Source organism: Equus quagga, chromosome 13, assembly GCF_021613505.1.
Source record: "Equus quagga isolate Etosha38 chromosome 13, UCLA_HA_Equagga_1.0, whole genome shotgun sequence".
Classification (NCBI taxonomy): domain Eukaryota; kingdom Metazoa; phylum Chordata; class Mammalia; order Perissodactyla; family Equidae; genus Equus; species Equus quagga.
Window position 1 is genome coordinate 19,617,861 of NC_060279.1, and position 8,197 is coordinate 19,626,057.

An 8,197-nucleotide genomic window follows, 5' to 3' on the forward strand; every position below is an offset into this window, starting at 1 on the left:
ACAAAAATTTCTTATAGCTTAACGAAATGAATTGTCCATGGTCATACAACCTTTGAGCTGCAAAACTTGGATTCCCCCAAAAGTCATCTGACTCTAGGGTTAGTTCTTTATATTGTGCCTGAATTGTAGTCCTTTTCCTTACCACACTCTTTTAAATATTTGACCAAGCATTTACATATCCTACCTCTAGCAGACCCGTTCTTACTTATATTCCCAAGATCAGGTTTTGCACAAATACTCCAGGAGCTGTAAATGAGGATGTTCTTGGCAGTGCTACTCAGAATAGCAAAACCCTGGGACAGCCTGACAGCCCATTGACAGGAGAGTGGATGATCAGCTACTGTATATTCATTCAATGGAACATTATTTAGCAGTCAAAATTATTGAACAACAACAGTAAGGATGGATATTACAAAATAATATTAAGTGAAAAAATAAGTTCCAAAAGAATCCATTAAATATGATAGCCTTTTTATAAAGTAAAAAACAATTAAAATTAAAAATATACTATTAGACTTACTTGGAGATGAGATCTAATTATATAAGATGAAAGGAAGGGACAGATAAACAGAGGATGCAAGATGGTGGTTACTTTAAGTTGAGTTGAACAGTGAAATGCAATGATGGTGACCATATGCTGGTATCCAGTTACTGTTGCTGAGTAACAAACTACCCAAAACTTAGTGTCATAAAACAACCATTTAATAATTTTCACAGGTTCTATGGACCAGAGATTTGGAGAAGAAACAGTGGGGATATCTTGTGTTGGCTCCAGGATATCTGAGCCTTAACTGAGAAGACTTGAAGGATGGGGCTGGCCGTTGGGAACTGGAATCCTCTAGAAACATCTTAGCCATTAATGCTGGTTAATGACTGGAACACCTATATGTGGCCTCTCCACATGGATTCTCACTGTGGGCTGATCTGAGCTTCCTCACAGCATGATGGCTAGATTCCAAGAACAAGCACCCTAATGGAGAAAAGCAGAAGTGCACAGCATCTTTATGATCTGGCCTAGTTGCGTAATGTCATTTTCGCCAAACTTTATCGTCAAGGCAGTTCCAGTTTCAAGAGGAGGGTACGTAGACCTCACAACGCCCTTGGTAGAGTGTCAATATCACATTGAAATAAGGGGAGCTGTCTTTGTGGCTTCTGCCAGCGATATCCTTGTAGCCTCTGCCAGAGGTAGAAGAAAGTTATTGCCAACGTTCTTATTTTCCTTTTGGGCAATGAGTTCATGGGATCTTGATACATTCTTAAAAACAGACAAGCAAATAATCAAACATAAAAATAAATAAGAACATTCGTGGATCAGTGATGAGAATGTATCTTAAACCAAATATTATGATCGTTATTCTTTAATTCTCTTGAGGTTCAACAAATAAATAAAAACAAACCTGAAGGTTACCATTCACCTCCTTTAACTTGGAGGCCCCGAATTTCTTAGACGTTTCTCATCTTTCAGCCTTCTCACCATCTTGTTCATGCTCTTCTCAATGGTCTCCAGTTAGTCAACATTCCTCTTAAAGTGTCACACCAGGGGGCAAAGATGGATTCTGCGTAATGCAGAATACAGTGGACAACTTGCTTTCATGATCTGTATAGAATATTTCTATTAATACTAAAATTTACATTAACTTTTTAGTAGCCATCTCACATCATTTGCTTATACTGAGCTGTGGTCAGCTGAAACCTTTGCATTATCTTTTCATGCCGTACAATACCATACCATACCACATTTTTCATACCATTGAGTCCAGATTCTCTAATATTAAGTTTTTAAATTGTTTTCATGAATCTAAAGATAGTCATTTATGTTTGTCTCTGTTAAAATTTCAAGTAGATGACTTTCGGTCCATTTTTCAGATCTTTGAGATAAAGCAGAATCTCCATTGTTATCTAGTGTATGAACCATCCTCATCAATATTGTAACATTCACAAATTTAGTCCAAGTTGATCAGAGCAGGCAAAAGAATACAATCCTGGTGGGTTTGGCCTGGCATGATTTCTTTTTAGTGAATCCAGGCTCTCTTTCTTTCTAAAGGGCCACAATTCATCTACATAGTTCTCATTTCAAGAGAAAGCAGATGCTATATTGTCCAGTCTATGGTTTTCAGAATCTATTTGAATTGACTTCATTCATTCAGCCAGTCATTCATTCACTCATTCATTCATGTTACAGACCCTTTACTGGGTGCTGGCAATAAAAAAGTAAATAAGATGTAGCAATTAACTTCAAAGACCCTATACTTTTGTTTCTCCTGTTGCGCACTCCTTTGAAAATCAGGGCTTTCGTTATCTGTGGTCTTCTGGCACAGCTCCATCATTTCCCTAAAAGTACAGACAGTGGCATCCGATTTATGAATGTTATTTTGAGAAGACAAGGATAGGGTAAGAGGGCAGGAAATTGCCACCTTACTCAGGCGAGTCGCTGTGGAGGAGATGGAATTTCAGGAAGTCTTAAAACGTTTAATGAATTTTGTTTGACTCTTGACTGAATTTTGTTAGATTTGACATAATACAGAAATATAGTAGAACTCAGAACTAATTATTAACTTGTCCTGAACCACATAGTAAATGTGAGTATTTTTACTGCTGTTGGAATAAATCTTAGAAAGTGAACACTAGCACGCATCTCACACTAAAATGTTTTCTTTAAAAAAATTAACCTTATTAAATTTCCCACAAAGTTTTATTTTGATATGCTGTATGTGCATGTAATACTAGGCTAAAAAAACCTTCTGGAAACAGTGCCTCAGGCATTGAAGAAACAAAGTTTACAAGTTTTTGTTATAGAACCAGCTTTTTGTCTTCAAAGCAGTAACTTTTTCTTGCCCGGTTGTGCTCCGTTGTTGTGCTAATAAATTTACGGGGATAAAAAATCGAGATTGTTACTAGAAGTGAGCCAAGTGTATCTTTTCCCCAAAATTAAGTGCTAGAATTGTCATTTCATTCCTAACATGGGCTTCATTTTACCAATTATTCTTTTCAACGGAAATTTTGTCTATTATGCTATGTGAGTGTGTGTGTGCATTTTGCTGGTGTTTCCTTGTCTGCCCCCCTCATCCAACAATTTTTCTTCTTTCAGAGTGGAAGAGAGAGATTTTCATGGTTCTCTTTCCTTAGTCCTGTTGTTTCTCTTCTCAAAGACTCTATTATTGGCCAAACTGTAGGTAATGAGAAACATTGGATTTGGGGTGGTTTTAGCAACAGTGGTTTTTCTTGGGGCTTCTTAGAAGTAATCATTGAGGGACTCTTAAGAGAAAGGAAACACAAGTAAGATAAAGAATGGGGAAATGGTGAGGCTGTAGAAATTGTTGCCACACATTCAAAGATATTTCTTCAATTATAATGTAAGTCAGTCCTTGGCTGACTTCTCTGCCTCCAGAGAAAGTCTACTCTTAATGTTATTAGTTCTCTCTGTTTTTGTGGGAGAAAGGGGTGAGGGGAAGTGGGGAGTAGAGGCAGGGCGAGGAGGAATGTTGGAGAAAGACAAGGAAAGGATAAAGGTGGGCATAGGATGCCTTGTATATTGGTAGGAAGTTAAATGAGATTTCTTACTAAATTCCGAGCTTGAAGGTAATTTGGGGGAATACATTGATGAGTTTGGCCAATACCATGTCACATTTTGGGACTGGTCATTGTGAGGCAAATTCAGAACTTCTGTAATCCTTTCTATACTATAATAGAGAAGGAAGATAGACAACTGCTTTGAACTGGCTGCTTTACTTGGCCATGTGAAAGTGAGCAGAGAAAAGCAGTGAATATTGGCATATTATAATCCATTGATTTATAAATCATTATTTATTAAAATTAGGTATGTGCTTTCTTTTTGGACACAGCATGAGCTTATAAACTTGAAAGATGACCTTTGCTGCCCAGAAAGCCTTTTTCAGAAGTTGAGACATATACTTACTGTTAATATGTTGACTAAGGTAAAATTATGGTAGTAAAGTTGCGATTTTATAACCTACTCTTTTCAAGCAAATCATCCTCTATTGCCTGTTAACACATATACTATTTCTACTTAGCTTGTCTTTCCCGTGTTTTATCCCTACTTTATTTAGTCTTTAACTTACCTCCAGCAGTCTCCCATTGTTGATGGAGGTTTTTAAGCCAAGAAACTATTATTCTATTTCCACTAAAAATTAACAGAGGAGTACCTGTCTACAGTCAATCTTCCTAACCCTTTTTCTGAATAATAGGTCCATTTCAGAATCTGTTCAAAGTATGAGCTTTCTCTTCATAAAAATATACATGCCCAATTTTGCATATAATTTCAGGGGGATAAAAATCCCTTTAAAGGTACAGGGACCCAAGCTTAATACACCTTATTTGGGATGTGGGGCAGCGAGGGTAAGGATGAATTATATTGTTAAGGTTAAGACACGGAGATAGATCCAGTACAGGAACAGTGGCCGACAGGTGTTGCACATCCTTGCACAGAATATTCTTGATGGTGTGGGAGCTTGTTTAATTAAAATCTGATGAGAACAGCTGGCCACCAGCTAGCCCTGGCAACACAACAAGAATGTCAATAAATGCATCACAGAAGAAAACTTACTGGCACAGCTGTTTCTAATGGAGACTCTGAGTCTGTAGCCCTATGACAAGGGCTGCAACTTTTCCATTCTGCTCACACTTGCTGTGGCATCTTTAATGTTGAAAATAAACTGAGAACTTCCCCAGAATTGTTAAAAATACCACCGAAGCCATTTAAGCTTTGTAAAACGTTGGAAAAGTAGTTAATTCCAAACAACTCACCACATGCCTCATTGTGAGTCAGTGAGAAAACAAAAACCTGAGCTCCAGGACTTGGTTCATTTGATTGTCTCCTTTTTTTTTTTTTAAGATTGGCACCTGAGCTAACATCTGTTGCCAATCTTCTTTTCTTTTTCTTCTCCCCAAAGCACTCCAGTAGATAGTTGTCTATTCTAGTTGTAGGTCCTTCTTCTTGTGCTATGTGGGATGCTGCCTCAGCATGGCTTGATGAGCAGTGCCATGTCATGCCCAGAAACCCGGGGCTGCTGAAGCTGAGCGCAGGAGCTCAACCACTTGGCCGCGGGGCCAGCCCACTGATTGTCTCTTTCAACTAGTAGACCACAATCCCATGGGCGGCGGGAGAGGGCTTGGCTCCAGGATGCAACCACCAAAATGGAGGGCAGGGAGCACTGATGAGCATGTAATGGCAGCTCCTCATGAGAACCCATAATGCAATGTGTCCCAGGTCGGTCAGGAATGATCCCTGGACAAGTCAGAGCACGGGGCTTCTGGTTTTATTCCCGACCTTTGGTGGACCCCTTTTTTCTCCTCTCAGTTTCCTTAGCTTTAAAATAGGGACTAATGTGAGAGTGAAGCAAGAGATTATAGATTAAAGTGTTTTGAAACCTGCAAATCATTAATCTAATGGAAGGTGCCATAATTTCTCCACCTTTACTTAATAGGAAAATGATGGCAAGTAAAATAAATTCCCCTAGTGCCTTATCCAGGGTGGGTAACCTCTTTTGAAGTCAGTAGAGGTTCTAAAGCAGAAAAAATATGGAAGCTTATATATACATATCCTTATTGCTAGTAGGGAAAAGAAAGGTTTGAAAATTTAAACAAATTGTGTATCTACAATGCATTCTCTTCTCTGCTCAAAATGGTTCCAAGCTAAATTTGTCCTAGAGTCCTCATTAAAAAAGAAAGAAATGAGCAATTTGCCTGAAAGCAAATGGAAGAGAATTAAATTTTTGAACACTCCTTATGTGTCAGACACTTCATATATTTTAATCTCATGTAATCCTTACAACAACACAGGAAGAAAGTATTATGCTTCTTATTTTACAACTGAGAAAGCTGCAGCTCTGAGAGGTTAGGTGGCTTTCCAATCACACATCTGGATATCAAAACTAGGATTTAAATCGAGGTCTGTCCAACTCCAAAGCGTATATTCTTTCTACATACCATACCACATTCGACCCTAAGCATTTCTTCTGAGCAATAAAGCCTAATTTGATTAAACATAGTAAATGGAATAAGCTAATTCATTTATCCATTCAACAAGCCTTCCTTAAATATGTATTATATATGGGACACTGTGCTGAGTACCTGAAATGCAAAGATGAAATAAGAGAATGCTTGCTCACAACAGAAGCTTCTTTATCCATCTTCATTTACCAAAACAGAAAAACTCATTAAAGACTGCTGGAAGCAACTCCCAAACATGATTCAAATCTTTAACTCGGGAGCTTTTATTTCGTAAAGCCTCTCAATCTATTAACATAGCATCATCTGAAAGAGTTTATACAAATATCTCGAGACAGTCACATCCCCAAATCTCATGCCGAATCTTGAAGTTTTAACTGGAGTGAATTCATACACCTTAATGGTGAAAAGAGAGGCATAATTGTTTCATGGGCTGACCAAGACTACTCAGCTTTCAGAGCTATCTAGTTTGCAGGAGCCTGGAGATTCCTGGAAAATGAATTTCAGCTCCAATAAAATGAGATTAAGATATCCCCGAATTATGAACCACAATGCTGGGAGACGATGTCTTCATGTGATGTGGGCAGAGTTGTATTTTGTATTTATTTTGTTTGGTGCTGACTGTGTTTATCATCATTGCCTAGACATTTTGGACTTCGTTTCAGAAGGAATTCCAAATATTACTTGTAAGAAGCAAACTCTAATCTCTTAATGACAAAAATGTATCTCCGATGACTGAGGAATAAGGTAAAATGGTAAAACAAACACCATGACTTTTACTTGTGGAATCTGCCAGCAGAGGGCAATATTAGTTTTTACACTTTCCTAATACCTCCCCTGATTCTAAACCATTAAGTATAAAATAGCTATTTAGTAGAAATCTTAGGCTATAATTTTTTTCATTCCAGGAAAATAAGACTAGAAACATAGTAGAAGCAAAGATAAGGCATAATATTGATTATTAAAATTCCAATCTCTCTGATAAGAGTTAAGCTTATTTATATTTCCACGAAAACTCTAGATATTTGCTGATTATAATGCAGCTAGGGGGTTGCCATCTCTTTATGGTACTTCTACAGCATATAGAAAGTTTTAAATGACTATTCACTGAATGACTTATGAGTAAATAAATGCTGATCAAGTATATACATATGTGGGTTGGGGTAGGGGCTGAGGATAGGATGAAAACTTCTCACGCTTCCCTTTCATTTAGAATGCAATAATTTGGGGCATGGTTTCTCTAAATAAACTACCTTGAAAAGTAGTTTCTAGTCATTGTGCAAATTTCAGGGCAGCCTTAAATCAAAGAGTTTGATCTTCATAGCTTTGCATCAGTAGAAGACAAACGCTATTACTGTATGTTCCATAGGAGAGTTTGAGGGTTTCTATAACATTGGTAAAGATATTTGGCTAGACTGGATCTGTGAAGAGTAAGATCAGGAAAACTAAGATATTGTCAGTCAATTGCTGGTTGAATTAAATGAGCCACTTTACAGAACTAAAGTCAGAAAGACTGAAAATGTGACTTTTTTAAGGCTGGATTCAGTTGAGAGATATAGTACAAATTGTGAGTCTTCTGTGTCTGCTGGATATCTTCGTATCTTATTTTGTTGATTTTGGTATGCAGTTATTTTAGTATTGTTATATTTCTGTCCCTTATATAGGATGATAGCAACAATGTTGGGAGTTTGAGTTAGTTGGCATAATGCCAATTTTTCAACATCTGTAAAATATAGTTCTAATTTTATACTCTCAATTTCAGCATATAGCCAAATATTTAGCATTAAAGAATGCCCTTTGGGGATGACTGAATGAGTTTTCATGCTTCCAATAACTCATAGTGCATTTGTGTTTAGAAAATCAACCTTAAGGCATAAACGACAAGCCCAGTGGGAAGAAAGCCTTTTCTGTGCACTCTTGATGTTTAGTTCTTCGGCCAGCCTGTACGTCACAGCAAAGGAAATTTGTGGAGATGCTGTCAATGTAGCACAGAAAATCCTCTACCAAGAGACAGGATTAGCCGCAGGGTGAGTGGAAGGATTTTGCTGAAATTTGTCCATCAAATCTCAGCAAAGTTCTCCCACTAGAGTCATTTAGAGAGGAACTCACTTTGCCTCTGCTCAGCTTCTTTCCTGGGTTAATACAGGTCAAGTTCCATAAGAAAATAACACACCTGATCTCTCGTCAATAAGACGTTCTGTTTAAGCAAAGTTTTCCAGGGAAGGGCTTA